The 22110-nt window shown below is 42.4% G+C and overlaps 1 long non-coding RNA gene across 5 annotated transcripts in view; it reads left to right on the forward strand.

Annotated features, from left to right (window-relative positions):
• The window catches only part of LOC141574053 (uncharacterized), a 310500-nt gene that overhangs the window by 108016 nt on the left and 180374 nt on the right, over positions 1 to 22110 (forward strand). For all 5 annotated transcript variants that reach the window (XR_012500636.1, XR_012500637.1, XR_012500635.1 and 2 more), the window contains one exon: positions 12295 to 12394. This is a non-coding gene — a long non-coding RNA (uncharacterized LOC141574053). The remainder of the gene's footprint in view (positions 1 to 12294; positions 12395 to 22110) is intronic.

Consider the following 22110-nt stretch of genomic DNA (forward strand, 5'->3'; position numbering starts at 1 on the left):
TCTTGCAATTAAAAACCAAATTTTTGCTGTATATTAATTATGATCTAGTGAGAATATTATTTGTGCTTTATCTCTTTTTTCTTGATCAGTTTTGTAAAACATTTGTCTATGTAATGATTATTTTCAGAGAATTTGCTTGTTTTTTGTCAAAACTCCGTGTCAAGTTTTGTCAAAAACTTCTTGTCAAAACTCCGTTTTCCCATTTCATTAATTTCTGCACTAATTTTTACTTGCTTATTTCTACATTTTTGAGTTTTCTTTCTATGTTTAAAAATGAATGCATAATTCATGTATTCTCAATATTTCTTACATTAGTATTATAGAGTTGGCTGCATATAGCAGAGACTCAGAATAACTACAGCTTAAACAAGACAAAAGTTTACTTCTCTCACACATGGAAATTTAGGAGGTAAGAGATCCAGAGCTGACATGGTACCTGTGCTCACAAAAGCTTTAAGGACTCAGGGTCCTTCTGTTTGTTGTGTGTAGGTATTCCTCTTGTCTACCTGATGCAAGATACTTTCTCTCTATGACTCTGTTCTGGCCAGCATGGAGGAGAACATGGATAAGAAAGGATTTCTTCCCTTGAAGTTAACATGCATCACTTCTGCTCATATCCCATTGACAAGAACTCTTCTTATGGACACACAAGGGAGGCTGGCAAATTTGGCTTTTATTCTGAGAAGCCTTATGTCCAGCTGAAAATTAAGGGATCTGTTACTGTGGGAGAAAAGGATAATGGATACTGGGAACAACTAGCAGTCTCAGCCACAGTCCATCCCTTTGTTACTCAACCATCCGTGTGTACCCATTTTCCAACCATCCCTACACCAAAGGAGACAATTCCAAGATTCCTCATGGTTATTGAATCCAACTCAAAGTCTAGGCTTTGTGGGTAATGCATGGACCTCTCCATCAGGTCTAAATGTGGCTCATGGTGCAGTGACATAAGAAGTATAAGATAAATGATCTGCCTGCCTTCTAGCCAGTATACAATGATGAAGTAGAATCAGGAAAATGATAATAAAAATCCCATTTGGACAGAGGGGAAGGTGAAGCACGGAACAGCAAATCCTCTCTAGCAATCAATCGAACCCTGTTGCCCATCCGATATGAGTCCCTCTCTTGGAGGAACTCTTTAGTTCATCATCCTTGATGTCCTCCAGTGTTACCATTTTGGATGTTCTTTCTTATTCATTACCCTCCCTGGACACATCTGAGGTGGGTCATTCAGAATAGGTTCTCCTTGTGGACTAGAAAGCTTTTGGAACCCACTTCTTGCTGATACATATCAAGTCAGTTCTTTGTCAGACACCCACGGCCAGCTCTCTTTTTTTGGAAATACAATTTTAAACCTGAAGGTTCTGTTTTGAATCTGCTTCTGTGCTTTGCTCGTTACTCTGTCTTTCAGCTTAGTAGCAGTGAATGAGTTGCACCTAAAACAAAGACTTCATTCATCTAATCATTCATCTAATCATTGTCTTGAGGCTGGCTCCAATTTTCTGGCAAAAACATTTTTTTAAAAGAAGCTGTTGAATACATTTTGGGGCCATGGTTTTATCTCCTGCTAAATCTGGCACTATAGAGCTATTGCTCTTAATAGCTGTATTTGGTGGGTGAAGAAGCAATTTTCAATCCTGGAAAACCTCAAACAAATATGCTCCTGGTCAACTTAAGATTGTAAACCACAGGCAGAGTGTGTCAATACTATATTTTCTTTCATTTCTATGAACACACTGGCTAGCTTTATTTTGGATTTATATCTCTTCTTTAGGATTTTGCTGAAAGCCACAAGAAGTGGTAACTAAGGCCAAAATACTATATGTATTATATATGTGTTCCTCTAGCACTATAGCCTCATTGAGCCTGTGTTCTATATTCTGAAGCAGTGCAATACTATTTTACCAAATATTTAGTCCCCGCATAACAAGAAATACTAACTTTCACATCTGCAATATCTAAGTCAACACTGCCTATCACCCAGACAGTCCTCTGAAGCCACATGGATGTTTATCTCTGTTATGTTCAGCACTCCACTTTAAGGTACCAAAATTAGATAGGTCTGTGTTTAACAGAAATAGTGGCTTTAACAAAACACGTACTTATTTGTCATACAAAATGCTAGAGGTAGCCTGCTCAGGTCTACAAGGTGGAGGTTCTGCTCCATGAAGCCCTTAGGGACTCAGAATCGTTCTGTCTTTTGGCTCCACCAGTCTTTAAGGTGTTGTCCTTGTCCTTATGTCTTTAGAAGCACCACAACATAGAGTGATTTGCCCTGGGTTGCCTGGGACTTTCTTGGACTTAGCACTGAAAGTCCCATGTCCTGGGAAACCCCTCAGTGCTGGGAAAACTGGTAGTTGTTCACTACTCTGTATCCACCCCAACTGCATGTACTGCAATACAATTCTGATGCTAACCATTCAGAGTTAGCATCAGATCCCACAGGATATGGGTTCATTCTCTCCCATGACTACCCCTACTTTAGACACCAGCTGCAAGGGGGGCCCCAGGCCACCTGAACTTCTGACCAATAGGCTAGCAATCTGGGAGGTTCCCACAACCCCACACAGGGATGATAATTTGCTAGGATGATCCATACAACTCACCAAGAGTGCAATATTTATTATTACAGTTTCAAAAGGATACGCACAGGGAGAGTCTAGGAGCGTCCTGTGGCAGAGCTTCTATGCCCAAGGCCTGTGGAGTCAGAGAGAATCACCTTCCCAGCATGTCAGTTTGGGCACCAAACAGGAAGTTCTTCTGAGCTTCAGTGGCCAGATTTTTTACTGGGGTTTCATCCCATGGACATGGTTGGTGACATCATTGGCCACATGATTAAACTCAACATCCAGCCCACTGCCCCCTCCCCAGAGGTTGGGCAGTTAAAGTCCCACCCTGTAATCATGTGCTTGGTCTTTCTGGTGACCAGCCCCCATCCTGAATTTACCTAGGGTCCCGTCGTGAGCATCAGCATAATAGAGATGCTCCTAGCATTCAGGAAATAATCCCCAGGCTTTTGAAGCTCCTTTCAGGACAAAGGCCAGACAAATTATTTACTGTACTGCAGCCAACGTACTGCCATCATGTCTATATTTCCATCAGCAGGAAGGTGAGCAGTGTTGAGAAGCCACTTTGAGGACATGATCAGAAAACTGCATTTGTTACTTCCGTTTACAGTCCATTGACTTCAACACTGGCCATTCTAAGTGTAAGAGAGGCTAGGAAATGTGGTCTTCATTCTGAGCAGCCATGTGCCTAGCTAGAAACCAGAGATTTTATTATGATAGGAACAAGGGAGAATAGATATTGAGATACAGTCACCTGTCTAAGCCTCATTTCTTTCTTTGATCATTTATTAAGCCTACACATTCTCTTTTGATGTCCTTTTTTAGCTTGTAGAATACTACAAGACTGGTACGCAGTATTTTCATTGCTTCTCCATTCTAAATATTTTGTGATGTGATTTCCTGTATATCCTGTGGGTCATGGGATTGTTTTGTAATTCACAATGTGGTATTTTCCTTTTCAGTAGTCATCTTGTTGATTTAAAATTCTTTTGCTATCATAGACTATGAACTTATAATATCAATTCTTTGAAATTTATCGACTGTTAAATTGAGACTTACTACCTGATCAGTTTTTATAAATTTTTGATGGGAGCTTAAAAAACAATCTCTATTGTCTGATACAAGATTAAAATATGAACACTCACCACTGTGTTGATCAAAATCTAGTATCTTTTTCCCCACATAGATATCTATATCATACTTCTGTTTGAGCCTCACACCACCCTGTGAGTGTCTGGAATGTTTTTTCCAGAAAATTAGGATCATATTGTGTATGCTATCTTGCAAAATTCTTTTAAAATGTAAGAATATATTATGGAAATATTTCCATGCAAATACCTATGACTTGGTACACATCCTTAATTATTTCATCAGGTTAAATTTCACATGTGGGATTGCTCCTTCAAAGGATATGCTCTTTAAAAAGACCTCTTCTAAATTAATGACACGATTATCAGTTTGCCCCCCTCCCCCGCCAGGGGTCAAACCATTTTTTACTCCCTTCAGTCCTGTAGAACACTGTCCATTTCTTACACCATCTGGAGCATCATGTATCATCATAATTTTAATCTTTGCTGATGGTCAAAATACCTCCTTTTGCTAATGAGGACAGAGAAGCTTGAAGATGTACAGCAGATGGCAAAATAAAGCAGAGGGATCTCCATGAGTGGATCCTGACTCTCATTTCCTGCCCAGGACAGGGGGTGGAAAAATGACAACATCCAACCGTGCCTCTCCTTCACATCCAAAATTATGAATTCTCAAATTCGTTTATTCTGTCCAGCACCAACTGGGCTGAAATTTTATGAAAGAGATATCTTTCTCCTGAGGGATGAATCGAACCTGCCAATATCTATGCCTCATCCAGGACACAAGAGCTTGACAAATATTTTTTAGCTAAATGTGTTTTCTCAGCTGGAAGCTGGAGAACAATCCAGTTTCTCTTTTGCTGGTTGTGCAGCTCAGCTGGGTCCCGGTAGCTCTGTCTCTGCCCAAATGTTTTCAGGACTTCCCTTCGGAAGCTGGCAGCACGGGGACCACCCACCTACCCCAGTTAAGGTTATTGGTCCTTTGGAAGCAGAAATGTAACCACTGAAGTCCAGAAACTAAAATAACAATTGAATGTTTATTCTTCTGGTCCCATTTGAGCCTCACACCACCCTGTAAGCTAATAATTATTGTTCCCCTTTTATAAGTGAGTACACCGAGGGTTACAAAATCTAGGGAAACTTCGTTGGTTTACACAACTAGAAAGAGGCCTTCCCTGGCTACCATCATTGTGTAAATTGCTGTCCCCTGCCAGTCGCCATCAACACTACTCTATTTTCTTAGCATCACTGATCACAATGTGTAACTATTGCCGCCTTTGTTTACTTATTGTAATAGATAGCCTCCAATGTGGCACCCAGTGACGCTCACTCCCAGAGTTGGTGCCACTGTGCAGTCTCCTCCCACTTTGAATCATGCGGGTCTGTGTGACTGATAGGAGGTAGGCCACATGATGATGCATGACTTTCAAGGTTACATCATAAAGGGCATAACTCTGCCCTGCTTAGGGAAGCCAGCAGCCTTGCCATGGGGACACTCAAGCATCCTGGAGAAGCCCACATGAAGAGTAACTGGAGTCTCCTCTGAACAACCAGCACTAACTTGACAGTCATGTGAGTGACCCCTTGGACGTGGATCCATCAAGCCAGCGAAGACTTCAGATGACTGCAGTCCAGATGACTTGAACTGCAATCTCCCAAGAGCCCTTCAGCCAGAAGTGCCCAGCCACGCTGCTTCTGAGTGCCTGACCCACATGTGATCCCATTTGCAATATTAGAATTCAAAAGGTGATATATAGGGGTTGGGAAGGATAAATTGGGAGTTTGGGATTTGCAGATACTGACTACTATATACAAAATAGATAACAAGGTCCTACTGTATAGCACAGGGAGCTATAGTCAATACTTTGTAATAGCCTATAATGAAAAAGAATATGAGAAGGAATATATACATGTGTAACAGAAGCACTATACTGTACACTGGAAATTAACACAACATTGTAAATTGACTATACTTCAATCAAAAGAAAATAATATATAATAAACATTTATTTGTTGTTTGAAGCACATATGGAGAAATTTGTTATGCAGCAATAAATGCCTACAACACTCTTTGTCTCTTTTCCCTGGCAGATTGTAAACTCTGTGAGGGCAAGCCTCACATCTCTCTGATTCACCACTCTCACACCTAGTACAATGCCAAGCACACAGCAGTGACTTAATATATCGTTAGTTATAATGACTCACTGAATGCGGTAGTTAGTGAGGGTATTAACATCTTCCTGCTCTCACCTCACTTCTGGCCCTTTCCCACAGTATGCTATTGCTTCTCTTTCCTCACAGGCTTGAGTCATACAGCCACCTGGGGGGTAGACTTTTTCCTGTTGCCTACACAGCAATTCATAGTTAATTAAACCTTTGCATAAACAGAACAAGGGAGGATGTAAAAGTAATGAGCTGACAGCCCAGGGTGTATTATGTGGGGCTGAGAAGAGAATTTAATTTAGAGAAGAATTATGCACAGGCAGAAGAGCAGTCCATTAAAACAAACCAACTGTCTGGAAAGAGATAAAACAAAAATGGATTCTGCATCTTGTGAAATAAATAGCAACACTGCACATTCAGGGCACTTTGGGATCCTCAGTGATGAGCTCATGATTAGTGGGAAAGGGAAACACTGGATGATGTAGGCAGGAGGGCAGAAGCCGGTCCCTCCAGTTCTCCTGTGCGAGTTGCAAGATGTGTCTTGCTGGAGCTCCGTTCTGGTGCTAGGCTTGCTTTGCTCATAACCCATCTGTCTTAGCGTGAGTTTCCCCTGGAGTAGATTCTGAAACAAGGACTCAAATGCAAGCATTTTATTGAGACTTGTAAGGAATACAAGTTGCTGGAAAGTTAATCTAAGGAAGGAAAGGCAGTAGATTAAGAATGAGTTATTAATCCAGCAACCACACTGGGCAACTGGAGATTAACTCCATGGGGCTACACTTTGAGAGACCCCAAAACACACACACACACATACAGATTTATCTCAGAAGTTGAGGGAGCTGGGACAGTTATACCTCCATACCCATAAGAGGGATGTCAACTTTCAGGCACTAGGTAGACACTTGGTGTGGCAAAAAGCCTGAAGACCTCTGGCAAAGATGTGGGTGTTGCTGCTGGAGTGAGGCTGGTGTGCCCAGAAAAGGTAGGGAGACTTGGGGATTATGGCTAGAGCATTGAGAAGAATTAGCTAAACCATTTCTGACTCCTGAAGAACTCTCCAAATTTGGCTCCTAGGCACCCAGATTCCAACGACCCAGAAGTCCTCACCAACTTCTTCATTAGCCACCTCTATATCCCATCAAATCAGCTCCCAAGTTTTGCCATTTCCCTTCTGCCATTAAAAAAAATATTCTCTACAGATTTAATGCAATCCCTATCAAATTACCCAGAAGTAGAACAGACCATAATAAAATTTATATGGAACCACAAAAGACCTAGAATTGCCAAAGCATTACTGAAGAAAAAGAAAGCGGCTGGAGGAACAACTCTCCCAGACTTCAGACAATAATATAGAGCTACAGTTATCAAGACAGCATGGTATTGGTACAAAAACAGACATATAGACCAATGGAACAGAATAGAGAGCCTAGATATGAACCCACAAACTTTTGGTCAACTAATCTTTGACAAAGGAGGCAAGAATATACAATGGAATAAAGACCATCTCTTCAGCAAATGGTGTTGGGAAAACTGGACAGCAGTATGTAAAGCAATGAAGCTAGAACACTCCCTTACACCATACACAAAAATCAACTCAAAATGGATAAAACACTTAAACATAAGACAAGATACAGTAAACCTCCTAGAAGAAAATACAGGCAAAGCATTACCTGGCATACATCTCAAAAATGTTCTCCTAGGGCAGCCTACCAAGCAATAGAAATAAAAGCAAGAATAAACAAATGGGACCTAATTAAACTCACAAGCTTCTGCACAGCAAAAGAAACCATAAGCAAAACAAAATGACAACCTACGGAATGGGAGAAAATTTTTGCAAAAGATGAAACCGACAAAGGCTTGATCTCCAGAACATATTAGCAGCTCACGTGACTTAATAAGAAAAAAACGAACAATCCAATCCAAGAATGGGCAGAAGACCTAAACAAGCAATTCTCCAAGAAAGACATACAAATGATCAATAGGCACATGAAAAAATGCTCAATATCACTAATTATCAGAGAAATGCAAATCAAAACTACAATGAGGTATCGCCTCACACCAGTCAGAATGGCCATCATTCAAAAGTCCATAAATGACAAATGCTGGAGAGGCTGTGGAGAAAAGGGAACCCTCCTACACTGCTGGTGGAAATGCAGTTTGGTGCAGCCACTGTGGAAAACACTATGGAGATTCCTCAAAAGACTAGGAATAGACTTACATATGACCCAGGAATCCCACTCCTGGGCATATATCCAGAAGGAACCCTACTTCAAAAAGACACCTGCACCCCAATGTTCATAGCAGCACTATTTACAATAGCCAAGACATGGAAACAGCCTAAATGGCCATCAACAGATGACTGGATAAAGAAGATGTGGTATAATGATACAATGGAATACTATTCAGCCATAAAAACAAAATAATGCCATTTTCAGCAACATGGATGTCTCTGGAGAATGTCATTCTAAGTGAAGTAAGCCAGAAGGAGAAAGAAAAATACCATATGAGATCGTTCATATGTGGAATCTGAAAAAAAAAATAAAGAACATAAATACAAAACAGAAACAGATTCATAGACATAGAATACAAACTTGTGGTTGCCAAAGGGGAGGGGGGTGGGAAGGAACAGACTGGGAGTTAGAAATTTGTAGATACTGACAGGCATATGTAGAATAGATAAACAAGATTATACTGTATAGCACAGGGAAATATATACAAGATCTTGTGGTAGCTCACAGGGAAAATAAAATGTGACAATGAATATATGTACGTTCACATATAACTGAAAAATTGTGCTCTACACTGGAAATTGACACAACATTGTAAAATCACTATAACTCAATAAAAAATGTTAAAAAAATAAAAAATAAAAAAGTACTCTCTCCATTCTCATTGTCTTATTCATTTTACCTGGATCGTTCATTCACTTGACAAAGATATATTTCCCCCCTGAGCTATGCACTGGGGATACAGAGTGAACAAACACTGATGTGGACGTGACAATCTGGCCTTTAGAATCCACAGGAACTCTTTTACATGCTCCCAGAAGAAACAAGTTATAGTATAGAATTTACCCATGCCACCCAATTGTGCGAGGCTCCCCAAATTCATACGACAGGCCCAGAACATCCCAGGAGATCACTAGCCCTTAAGTCAGCCATTCCATCAGAACTATTGCAGTAACCATGGTTTGGGGAAATCTGCTTTCTCCTTTTTTTGATTTGTCTGTACCCTTAGTAGTCTTCCTTCTCTAACCCTAAAGTATTTACTGCAAGGAGGCACCACCCTGCTATTACCCTTCCAGGAACATTATGGAGAAGATATCAAATTAGTACCTTAAAATAAAGCCTAATTCATAATTATATCTTTGATATACACTGAAACTAAAAAGAAGTAAAGAAAATAACCATGTTGAATTTTTTAGAGACAAATTAATGCCCAATTAATTAGCACATACCAAGGGAAGAAGACAATGTTCATTCATTCATTCGATGAAGAAATATTTATTGCACACTTATGTGCCAGCATCTATGCTAAGCCCTGAAAATCAGCAATCAGTAAAGTAAGATGACATTTGAGGTCAAGACGCCCAGATTATGTAGGCTGTGGTGAGGCCCTTGGATTTTACTCTATGTGGGATGATAAAACCCCAATTCCTCACTCCTTCTTACACGCATGACTGTTGTCATGTAACTTAGCACCGCCTTCCCATATGATTCTGTGCTTGGCTGTGTCACTTGTCTTTACCAATGGTTTGTTAGCAAACAGGATTCAAGTGAAGGCTTGAGAAACATTTGTATGATTGGGCTCATTCACTCTGGCTCCCCTGCCTTGGCCAGCCTGCTGGCGGATGGAACTGTGGAGCAGGGCCTGAGGCAATCCAATTATCTCAGTTGAGGGATCAAACAATGTGCAGCTGACCCCTTGGTGTATTTCTAGAACCCAACCAAGACAGCTGAGCCCAGTCCAATCAGCAGAACCCCACATACTCATGGTTTTATTCCACTGGGGTTTTGCAGTTGTTTGTTATCCAGTATTCATGAGGCAATAGAGAACAGAAAGACACGGAAAATCACTGGAAGGTTTGAAGCTGAGAGAGACAGAGAGTTGTCAATGTTTTCAAAAGAATCCTCTGGTTGCAGTAGAAATAATACCTTATAATGCGGTGAGGATAGAATCAGGGAATTCAAAATTATTCAAACATCAGTGGCAATCTTTGGATGGACTCAGAGGGCACCATGATGTTTTCTCAACATTTTCACAAGAGAATAGTAGTTTCATTAGGGAAGGTCCAGGACCTTGCAAATATGCTAGGATATTGAACACTTAAACACTCCCATTTCAGCTGCGCTTGCTGTCTTAGCTGGGATAACTTCCTATAACTGGTAAACCCTCTTTCTCCAGAGAAGATTTCCTTGACACCCCCAGATGACATTAGCTCACCCTGTAGTAAAGCCCTCCTCCAACACTTACCGTAATTGTCATAAAAATTATACACTTTTTTTACTATTTACCGTATCTCACTGGGAACCCCCTGAAGGCAGGGACCATGCCTGCCTTCTTTAGTTCTATATCCCTTGCATAATAAATATGAATTATGCTGATGATACAGTCCAGTTTCTACTAGGAAGGAAACAGTTACACACTTTATTAGTGTAGGCTAGGTTGCAGTAATGGAATGCAACAGAATGTTTTTAAAATATTTTTATATATAACTTAAAATTCATAGAAAAGTTGCAAGGACAGAACAAAGGATTTCTGTACATTCTTTAACTCCAATTCTCTAACTGTTACCATTTTATCGTATATACCTTATTCTTTCTGTTTCTCTCTCTGTATACTTTTTCTGAACCATTTGAAAGTAAGCGCTGCAAACAGCATGGTTAATTACTTCTAAAAACTTCAGTATGTATTTCCCCAAGACAAAGACTTTTACAACGCCCCAACAGAAATATAGAAAAAATGACATGAACAGTGATAAAGTAATACTATCCAATCAGCAGATCCATTCAAATCTTGCCAATGACCCCAATAAATGTCCTTTATAGGCACCCTTGTGTTTCTGGTCCAGCATCAGGCACTGCATTTAGTTGTCACATCTCTTTAAGCGACTTCAGTCTGAAATAGTCCGTCGGTTTTTTCATGTCTTTCATATCTTTGACATTTCTGAGAAGTACAGGTCAGATACTTTCTAGAATGTTCTTCAGATTTTCTCCTGTGTCTGGTGTTTCTTCATGATTAAACCCTGGTTATACATTCATTTGCAGATATTAGACATTATGAGTTCACGTTGCTAACTCCAGTTCCGATCTAACACCTCGCCTCCCTCCTTTCCATATTTATATGTCCCTCCTCTGACAGCAGAAACCTCACTTCCCTTATGCCTAGTCTGGTCACATCTTTTCCCAACTCTCCTGTAAGGCACAATCTCCTGATTATGCAGACCGGCTCTTTTGCCTCCATCTCTACACATGTCACCCTGATGGGCCATGCCCTCCTGCATTTCACTGTGGCTTTGCTGGACAAGCCTCCCCACCCCTCCCCCACACTTTGCTGGACAAGCCTCCCCACCCCTCCCCCACACCCTCCCCCTAGCCCTGCCCCCACCTCCTCCCCTCACTTCCAACAGGCATGGTGGGTCCAGACCCCAATTTCTCTGCGGTCCTGCAGACTAAGTGAGCTCCAACCCTGACTCCAGCCCCCTCGCCGGCACTACTGGGTGTTTGTTCTTCGCGCACATAGTAGGCGTGGGCAGACGGAGAGTTCTACGCTGTTGGAGGAGGTCAGGGAGAGGACGTGACCGCCGGTTGGCCGGCAAGCTGGACCATCCGAGGCTCCTCGCCCCTCCCCTCTCCGCCCACGTCCACGGGCCGTACGTCCCGCCCACCGTGCCGATGGTGGGAGCCATTTTCCAAGGTCGCAGCCTTGGGAGAGGAAAGTGTTGAGAGCGTCTGGGCGGTGTGCGTGGCTGGACCCGCTAAGGCCTCTGTTCAAACGTTTAGGACTGTGGCGGGCTGGCAGGCGGGCGGGGAGATCTAGTCCTCTTGCGGCGCCCAAGACAAGCCTCGTAAGTTCCCTTGCTTAGCAGACCTGCCACCCGCCAGTCTGCAGTGGCTGCCTCTTTCTTCGGTTTCTCCTTGCCCTCCGTGTGTGCGGGCTGGTTTCAGACTTCACCTGCAGAGCTCCCGAGGTTGTGAACCAACAGAAACTACGTATATAGCTAAAATCCGGCAGGTAAAATGACCGTCTGCTGCTCTCACTCCCCATCCGGAACCTTCCAGTCCACAGCCTTATTCTGATTAGAGAAACCCTTCCTCAGTGATGCTGAGGTTTAGGGTGGCCCCTGCAAGCCTGCCACCTTTCCCGGTCACTGTCTCCTTTAACGATAGGGACTCTTTAATCGGATGGATCTGCTGTGTTGGGTGGTTACGCATGGACTGCTGCCTTCAAAATCGCTTTTTTACTCTTTCTTCCAGGTTTAAGAGCCTTGGGATGGAACGAGCAAGATTGAATTTGGAGTCGCAGAGTTCTGCGTTCCAATTCCAGCAGCACTGCTCTCTGGCTGTGTGACCCTGGGTGAGTCACTTCACTCTTCTGAACCGTGTTTCCTTACCCATGGAAAATACTTCTCAGGGTTATGGCGAGGAGTAGATAATGTAAGGTGCAGAAAGTGCTCAAGGTAGTGCTTGGTACGAGCTGAGCATTCAATTGAGTGCGAACAGTTGCTCTCCTGGCTCCTTTGTCGGTCCACTTGTTCTGTTGAGGATGTTGGAATGTGCCCCGCAGTGAACAGTTTAATATGTGGCCCAAGTGCAGTGAATTAAAAATTATGCTGAAGGCCCTCCCCTCATCCTGGCCGGCACTAACTGACCTGATCACCTGTGAGCATGGGCTGGCCTGAACGTGGGCGGGAATCCGCATCAGGCCACCTTCCTTTCTGAGCATCCTGCTGCGGGCATCACAGACTTTAGCTGCGGAGCAGTTGAGCAGCCAGCATCTCCGGAGGCCCTGTGCGTGGCCAGCACCAGAGATGATGGGTCTTTCAATCAAGCCTCTAGCAGGGAACAGGCCTCTGTGGTTCATCCATAGCACTGGCTCATTATAAGACAGACCATTGAGCAAGTGTGAGAGGGCTTGGGGAGGGCAGGGCCCTCCTCTTGGGAAGACCACTGTTGCCTTGTCATGATTGGGCTCTGACAGGTACCAAGGAGATTGTCAAAACTCCCTCTGAACTGGGAGTTGGACACAAGAACCTGGGTTTCCCGACAACCAGCCCAGGCCCAGGCAGGTCTACCTCCCTGGCTCCCTCCTTGGAGCTGGTGCCTGTGTCTCCCCTTCCTGTTCACCCCCTCTAACCTGGGGGCAGGTTAAAAGGACCCAAGAGAGAAGACTTGGGGGGCCCCAGCCCTTATTGTGGTGTGTATCAGCACATGGTGGCTGAGGCTGGAAGTTCCGCACACCCTTGGATGACACCTGTGAGATGTTCAGAGATCATGGACTCGTTATTAGATGATGTACTGTTTAATAGGCTGCCTGAGGTGCAAGTGGAAAAACTCAGGCCCACTAGATTTGGTCCTGGCTTGATGGTGTGGTTTGGGCTGGTGACTCACCTTTCTTCCATGCTGGGGGCTTCTGTGCAGAGAAGGCTGCAGACGAATTAACCTCATCGGCTAACTTGAAATTACCTTGGCCACCGAGAGTTACACTGAGCTGAGTGCAAAGGCAGGCCCTTGTTGCCTTGTGAACCTGGTGGTGTTGCTATGGAAACCAAAATTTTTCTGTCCCTCTGGTTCTGTGGGGTTAGGAGGTGTCCCCTGGGAATAGAGGGGCCAGGCCAGACGAGGGTGGGGTGGGGTAGGTGCAGGTAGGGAGGTGTATAATTCAAGATTTGGTAGGTGGGGTCAGGAGGTGAGCTGGGAAAATCCTACTTCCTCAGGTGGGGACTGAGCCTCCATCCTCAGCTGGGTTCAGAATTGAGCCCCCGGGAACCCTTTCTTCTGGAGACGTTCCCCTCCCTGGGCTTCTGGCTGGCTGGGGGCAGGATGGTGTCTTGGTATTCCCTTAGCAGAAATCAACAGTTCAGCTTAGCCAAGAAAACTCCTAGCAGAATGGGGTCCTGGCTGATTTCAGCCCTCAGATAAGTCCCTGGCAACACAGGGCAGCAGCAGGACTCGTGCACTCAGAGCTGGTTCTGCTCTGACTTGTACGCATTGGGACCTCTCATGTTTCCTTTACATGAAAAATGACATGAATGATGATAATACTCTTCCCATTTGCCCATAAGTCCCTTTTGAAAGAGAAAACACTATAAATTTTGCTGCCTTCAGACTCAGGAGGCTTGGTGGGTCTCCACTTCAGGGAACAGAGGTTGGTGCTGGCCCTGACCTTACCGTAAAGGCAAGCAACTCTGGAGACCTCAGGCTGGCTTGATGCATTTTCTTTACTCTATTTCTTTTATTCCTGTCTTACCATAGGTCAGCTCCCTTGTCCCCAGCTAAATTGTCAGCTCTGCCCCAGATGGGGACCATATCTCATTCATTTCTGCGGTTTGGTTCCTCCCCCTGCCCCCACCCTCTGACCCTTTCCTGTCTGTGCCCTTTCTGGGGCCAACACAGAACTTGTTCCCTGCTAGGAATGCAGTAATTATTACTTGCACATATATAGCATTTTAAAGTCTAACCAAGGTTTAGAATGATCTCAGTGTCTCTGGCTTTTGTCTGTTTTGAGGGTGCCTCCCAGGAGCAGACCCTGGGAGGATTTGAGACAGTATGTGAACAAAAGGGCATGGCTTGCTCTAATAAGACTTTATTCACAAAAGCAGGCGGCAGGCTGGATTGGGTCTATGGGTCATGGTTTGCCAACCCTTGTCTAGAGGAAAGAACTTGGGCTTCAGATTTAGATTCAAGTTTGCCTCCTCTCCTGGCTTTGCTGCGAATCAGCTGTGCAACTTTTAGGTGTGTCACGGTGTCTCTAACCCTTGTCTGGATAATGCAGATGATAATACTCATCTTTCAGACTTGTTCTGAGGATTAATTGCATATACACAATTCCTGATGTATTGAGAGGCTTAACCATGGCAGATTTCCCTGTTTCTTCCTCCACTTCCTTCGTGCCTGGAAGCCCATGGATGATTTTAAATTGGTTATAAATTCAGGTGAACAAGGCTGAATTTATAAGCATAGATTCATGTGATTCCTCATAACTCTGCCGAGTTCCAGGGCCACCAAGATGATGCCTGGACCTGAGCCACGCACTGTTTTACAAGCATCCCAGCTGCTCAGTTTGGCTCTGAGCTGCCCAGACAGGTGGGAAGGTTTGTCAGTGACATGATTCATGGGGGCCTTGGAGGAAACACTAACCAGCCACTTAGGAGAGTCAGACTGTTCGTCCTGATAATCAAAGCGTTGTGAATAAGGCTTCTAGCCCTATCATCAGATCAAAGACAATACTGGATTTCATGGGGCTTTTACTTAAGTCTCGTAGAATAGGGATCCAGAGCGCGCGACTCAGATCCAGGCTGGATGCCAAAGCGAAGTTCAATAAAAGCAATTCTTTGAGGGCCACAACCACGGTGGTCCTTTCATTCTTTGATGGTGTGGCCTGACTCAAGGATGGCACTTAGAATGCATAGAGGACAGGATGGGTGCTGTAGCCTTCCGATGCTTTTCCACAAATACGGAGCTCTTGAAAGGAATTGAGTGGCAGTGAGTTGGACGTCAATTATTTGGGAAGCAATGATTTTCGAAGCTTGTAAGGGCAGAGCTGTGTGTTTTTGTCCACTGGGCTGGGGCAGCACTGATGAACTCTAATGAAGATGGAGAATCTTTTCGAGGATCCATGCTGAAATACAAGGCCACCCTTGCTCCCTGGTGAGGTGAGCCTAGGACATTCCTATGGGCAAGGTCAAGGGTCTTATACCACCCTTGCAATTGTAGCCTAGGTGATTTTGAAAATGGGGCTTATTCAATGTCCAATTCAGATGTAAAAGATTTCAAAACACCTAACTTTAAACAAAATAACTTTCTAAGGACTCTTCCAAGATAAATTGGTTTTCAAATATGTAACTGTGTTGACTCATATGAGTTAGCTTTTATTATGTGACAAACCACCCCACACTTTAGTGTCTAAAATCAACAACCACTTAATTAGCTCACAATTTACAGACATGCAGGGCCCAGTGGGCATATCTTTTGGTCTCTGCTGGGCTCAGTCATGTGTCTGCAGTCACCTGCCAGCCTGGCTGGGAACTGGCTGATCTAGGATGGCTTCTGTTGGGATGGTTTGTCTTGTCTCACATGGTCTGTCACCTGCCAGCAGGCTACCTGAGGGCTGCCCACGTGGTGTCTGGATAGGGTTCTAATAAGAAACTATAAAATCTTGAGACCTTGGCACAGCATCACTTCTGCCATGTTCTTTTATTTTATATTTTTAAATTAAAATGTTAATTTTGAGATAATTGTAGATTTATATGCAGTTGCAAGAAGTCACACAGAGAGATTTTGTGAGCCCTTTATTCAGTTTCCTCCCATGGTAGTGGCTTATGAAACTATAGTATAATGCCTCAGCCAGGATACCGACCTTGATACATGTCCACCACTGCAAAGATCCATCCTTTTTTTCTTTTTTTTTAATAGAAGTATAGTTGATGTACAATATTATATGTTACAGGTGTACGATACAGTGATTCACAATTTTTCAAGGTTATACTCCATTTATAGTTATTATTAAATATTGATTATATTTGCCTGTGTTGTACAATATATTCCTTAGTTTATTTTTTCCATTTTTTATTGAAGCATAGTCAGTTTACAATGTTGTGTCAATTTCTGTACAGCATGTTTCAGTCATATGTATACATACATATATTCCTTTTCATATTTTTTATTGTAGATTACAAGATATTGAATATAGTTCCCTGTGCCTTTAGCTAATTTTATATCTAGTAGTTTGTACCTCTTAATCCCCCACCCCAATACTGCCACCTCCCCAGTAACCACTAGTTTGTTCTCTAGATCTGTGCCTGCTTCTTTTTTGCTATATTCACTAGTTTGTTGTATTTTTCAGATTCCACAGATAAGTGATATCATACAGTATTTGTCTGTCTCTGTCTGACTTATTTTACTTAGCATAATGCCCTCCAAGTCCATCCATGTTGCTGCAAATGGCAAAATTTCATTCTTTTTAATGGCTGAATAGTATTCCATTGTGTATGTATGTGTGTGCACACACACACACACACACATCACATCTTCTTTATCCAGTCATCTGTTGATGAACAGTTAGGTTGCTTCATATCTTGGCAATTAATGCTTCTATGAAAATCAAGATACCTGTATCTTTTCAAGTTAGTGTTTTTGTTTCTTTCAAAGATCCATCCATCCATTTTATACCCACATCCACTTGCTCCTTTCCTCATCCCTTTCTTAATCCCTGGCAACCACTAATCTGTTCTCCATTTCTGTAATTTTGTCATTTTTAAGGAGGTTATATAAATGGAATCATAAATTATGTGACACTTAGAGATTGGCTTTTTGCACTCAGTATAATTCTCTAGAGATTCATCCAGGTTGTCGCATGAATTAATAGTTTATTCTTTGTTATTGTTGAGTAGTATTCCGTGGTCTGGATGTATCACAGTTTGGGTAACTGTTGACCCGCTGAAGGACATCTGAGTTGTTTCCAATTTTTGTCCATTATAAATAAAACCTCCATGAACATTTGCATATGGATTTCTGTGTGAGTGTAAGTTTTTACTTCTCTTGGAAAAATTCCCAGAAGTATTAATTGATGGGTTGTATGGCAGATACATGTGCAGTTTGTTTCTTTTCAAAGAAACTGCCAAAGGAATGTAGGGTTCCCATGTAGAGTCTATTGACATCCAAGCCCCCTTCCCACATTCCTTTGATAAATGCAGGGTACCAGGCCAACCTAGATTCAAAGAGTGAAAGAATGGGTTCTATCTCTTGATGATGCAGCCAAAAAAATTGAAAAATGACGCGGATACAGGGAGGAAACAATTGTAATCACTTGCTTTAATGATGATGGTTATCAGTAGATGAGGTTGGGAAGGAGCTACCCAAAGAATGGCTTTGATTTGAAACAGCTGATGTTTATTTCTTCTGCCTGTGATTTCACGGCAGGGACAGTATACAATAAGGACTCTTTTGTATGTGACCACAAAACCACAGTATCAGTTTATAAGAAAATGTTTATCTTTTTTTACATTCTGTGGCTGGTGGGTATATGTCTATCTCACCCAAAGGCAGAGTTAAGTTACTGAAAATAAAGTCCAAAAAGAAAGATGGCTAGAACACCCCCTGTTTTGTTTCCCAATTAAAATGATTATCTTACCCATTTAGACTCTGTTGACCCAACCCTCGCACTGGTAGTATTAGGGACTGATTGTACATGAGCATAACTAATGAGAGATAAATACGAATCTTACGTAGTCCATGACCCATTTCTATACACAAAGGAAAGGGCAACAAAACTGCAAACAGTCATATGTTGCAGTACCAGATTTCTCTATGACGTGGTCTTCCCCGATGTCTGCATGAGGTGTTAAAGAGTGTAGTCAATGTGGCGTGAATGGGCTCAGTGATTATGTCTCCTAAGGATACTGGCCTGCAAAGATGAGAGGGGCCTGTCCTTGCAAGGCTAATAAAAGTAAAGCAGATTGATGAGAGTGAATTTTCTAATCAGAGCAGTCCCAAGCGGTCCTGGAAGCAAGATATTTCAGAAGTATTTTTCAGGGTTTGAGGTTTTCAGTGAATTTTATTTTGTGACAGAGTGTGATAAGGAGACAGGCAGACAGAACAGCTGGGTCAAAAGTTCAAGGCACTTGACTTTGTTTTTAAACGAGAGAATCGGCGGCTGTTTTGGCTTCCGTGCCTTCTTGTATTGAAAACCCATCCTGGGTCGTGATGAGACAGGCTCGTTACTGTGCCTAATGAGGATCCCATGTTCTGCTTTTTCTTTGCTCTCCAAACGTAGCTGTCATCTTTTCCCTAGATGCATGTGTTTTTTCTTTCTTTCTTTCTCTTTTTTTTTCCAAAACCGTTTTATTTACATTTGAAAGAGAACAACTCAGTTTCACCCTTTATGACCAGAAAAATAATTTTGAATCTGATGGCATAAATACCCACATATTAGTTGTATGCAGGGCAGATAACCTCACAAAACTATTTCTGGCAAATAAAAAGTGTCAGTTGTTGTAGTTGTTATCATCAACTCATGGCACTTGTTGTGAATCTGCTCTATGCTCAGCACTATTCTCTTAAAATTTTTTAAATTGAAATATCGACTTACAGTATTGTTAATATCAAGTGTGCAAATAGCAATTCCGTATTTTTATAGATTATACTCCATGAAACGTTGTTATAAAATATTGACTGTGTTCTCTGTGCTATACATTTCATCCTTGTAATTTATTTATTTTATACTAAGGAAGTTGTACCTCTTAATCCCCTTGACCTGTTTTGCCCCTCTTCTCATCTGGCTCTCCTCTGGTAACTGCTAGTTTGTTCTCTGTATCTGAGATTCTGTTTTTGTTTTGTTAAGTTTATTCATTTGTTTTATTTTTTAGATTCCACATAAAAATGATATCATACAGTACTTGTCTCTCTCTGTCTGACTTATTTCATTCAGCATAATACCCTCTAGGTTCATGCACATTGTTGCAAGTGGCAAAATTTCATTTTTTATGGCTGAGTAGTATTCCATTGTGTATACATACCACAAATTCTTAATCCATTGATCTTTTGGTGAACGCTTAGATTGCTTCCATACCTTGGCTATTGTAAATAATGCTGCTACGAACATTGGGGTGCATGTATCTTTTCGATTAGTGTTTTCATTTTCTTTGGATAAATATTCAGGAGGGGAATTACTGGACTGTAGGGTAGTTATATTTTAATTTTTTGAGGAACTTCCATACTGTTTTTCATAATGGCTGTACCAGTTTACATCCCTACCAACAGTGCATGAGGGTTCCTTTTCTTCCACATCCTCACCAACACTTGTTATTTGTAGTCTTTTTGATAACAGCCATTCAGAAAGGTGTGAGCTGTTATCTCATTGTGGCTCTCATTTGCATTTCCCTGATGATTAGCGATGTTGAACATATTTCATGTGCCTGTAGGCCATTAGTATGTGTTTTTTGGAAAAATGCTTATTCAGTTCCCCTGCCTATTTTTAAATCGGGTTTCTTTTTGATACTGAGTTTTATGAGTTCCCCTTATCAGACATATCACTTGCAAATATCATTTCCCATTCAGTAGGTTGCCTTTTTGTTTTGTTGATGGTTTCCTTTGCTGTACAAAAATTGGATTAGGCCTTAGAATGGTTTTCCTCTGTGGCAGGCCTGGACCCTCCATTACACAGCATCCTGGGGCTTTCTGTGGTAGTGCCCCACACCTTGCTGGTCTTCACAACCAGCCTTCTCTCTGCCCCGACTCTGTATATGCATGTGGCACCCACACCCGCCAAAAAATCTAAAAAAAAAGAAAAGGAAAGGGCATGTGCCTTTTAACTTGTAGCAAAAGCCATGCACATACTCTTAATTACATTTTCCAGGTCAGTCCCTAGAAGTGGAATTTCTGGTTCAAAGTATGTGATTAATTTTACAGCTTTTGAAATGTATTATCAAATTGTCCTCCAGAAAAGTTATTCACTCCTTCCCTTTCTTTGAACATGTGCTATCATTCAACATTACTATTTTTTAAAAAACCTTTTCCAATTTAGTAAGCAAAACGGTGTTCTCTAATTTTTTCCTTACTGTATCTATATAGGTTTTAATCCAGGCTATTTTTTTATAGGTGCTAAATTTCTTTCATAGGGGTTTGATAGACATTCACTTGAATGCCTTGTCCCTCTAATTTTCTCTGAACATCTCAGGGTGTCACGGGCCAGGTATCAACCCTGGGCTTCTCACCAGGTTCGGTCAGTCCTGTGTTAATCCTCCACTCAGTCCTGAGTTGTCACGCAGTGTTGGAAGTGGGCTGAGTATCTCTGTTCCCTGTGTTCATGGTTTTCTGGACACGGGTGCTGGGAATGCCTTCATGTCCTGCCGTCGTCATGCACTGGGTCTGCTCGGGGTTGAGCTTTCTTGTCTCATTTGATGTTAGGAGGAGATTAGAAGTGTCCTCCGCAGGTGGCGAGCAGAGCAGTAACTGGGAAAACAAGAGGGATCAATATCTAATCCGGTGCAGCCGGCCAGCCTTTTTCAAAGCCTCATCTGTATTGATTTCCGTGAGCGACACTTCTCTTTCTTGGGTAATCAGTCCCTTTGCTCAGCAGGTGAACAAGTGAGCAGTCTTATTCCTGCTTATGTAGGAGCAAGGATGGCTGTTTAACTCTGAGCTGCTGAAAGGGGAGGTAGAGGGGCCCAGAGTGGCCTCCTTTGGACTACATTCTCTGTGCAGTGGCCTGGGGGACATGGTTTTTTTTTTTTTGCCTCATTCTTGTTCTAGATAGAAACTTCACATGTCCGGGCACAGGTGGGGAACAGAGTGATGTGGCTTAGCAGCAACATGGTTGAGAAAAGTTCAGTAAGTTCAAAGGAAGAGAATGAACTTCATCAAATGACTGCTGTAGCTTCCTGTGAGATAAGCATTAGGACTTTCATTCTACAGATGGAGAGTGTGGTTTAGGGAAGACAAGTTACTTACCCCAAATCACACAGCTAGTCGTGTTAAAATTTGAAGGTAGGGTTAAATCTGAAGGACACCAAAGTTACTACACGACACTGCATCCTGTATCCTTAATCTGTGAACCTTAAACCTAATGTCATGTGGTTAAATACTACCTGGAAGAAACTCTTCAGTCTGGGGCGTTGACAAAAAACCAGGGGTGTGTAAGTTTGAGAAAATGATACGTGTCATCAAGTGTCAAAAGGACTGTGATAGGAAAGAGAAGGTATAATTATTTTGGTGATTCAAAGGGCAAAATTAGGATGACAGAGTGGAAGTTACAGAAAGGCAGATTGTGCCTCTGTAGAATGAAACACCTTCTAAACAGCTGTATGTTTGAACCAGAGAAATGGTTTTCCCTGAGAACTTCCCCAACCAGGAGCAAGCTATTACCTAAGTCTGTACATTTGAATATGCTATCTCTTATCTTGGAGTGCTCACAGAACTCCTACTCATGCCTTAAGATTCAGTTCAAATGCCATTCCTCTATCCATCCATCCAAAGGATTCATTGAATGCTGCTTATGCACCAGGGAATGTGTTAGGAACTACGGACCCACGATGAAGAAGACAGGTACCGTCCCCGACCTCATAGCTTGTGCCG

Source organism: Camelus bactrianus, chromosome 19, assembly GCF_048773025.1.
Source record: "Camelus bactrianus isolate YW-2024 breed Bactrian camel chromosome 19, ASM4877302v1, whole genome shotgun sequence".
Taxonomy (NCBI): domain Eukaryota; kingdom Metazoa; phylum Chordata; class Mammalia; order Artiodactyla; family Camelidae; genus Camelus; species Camelus bactrianus.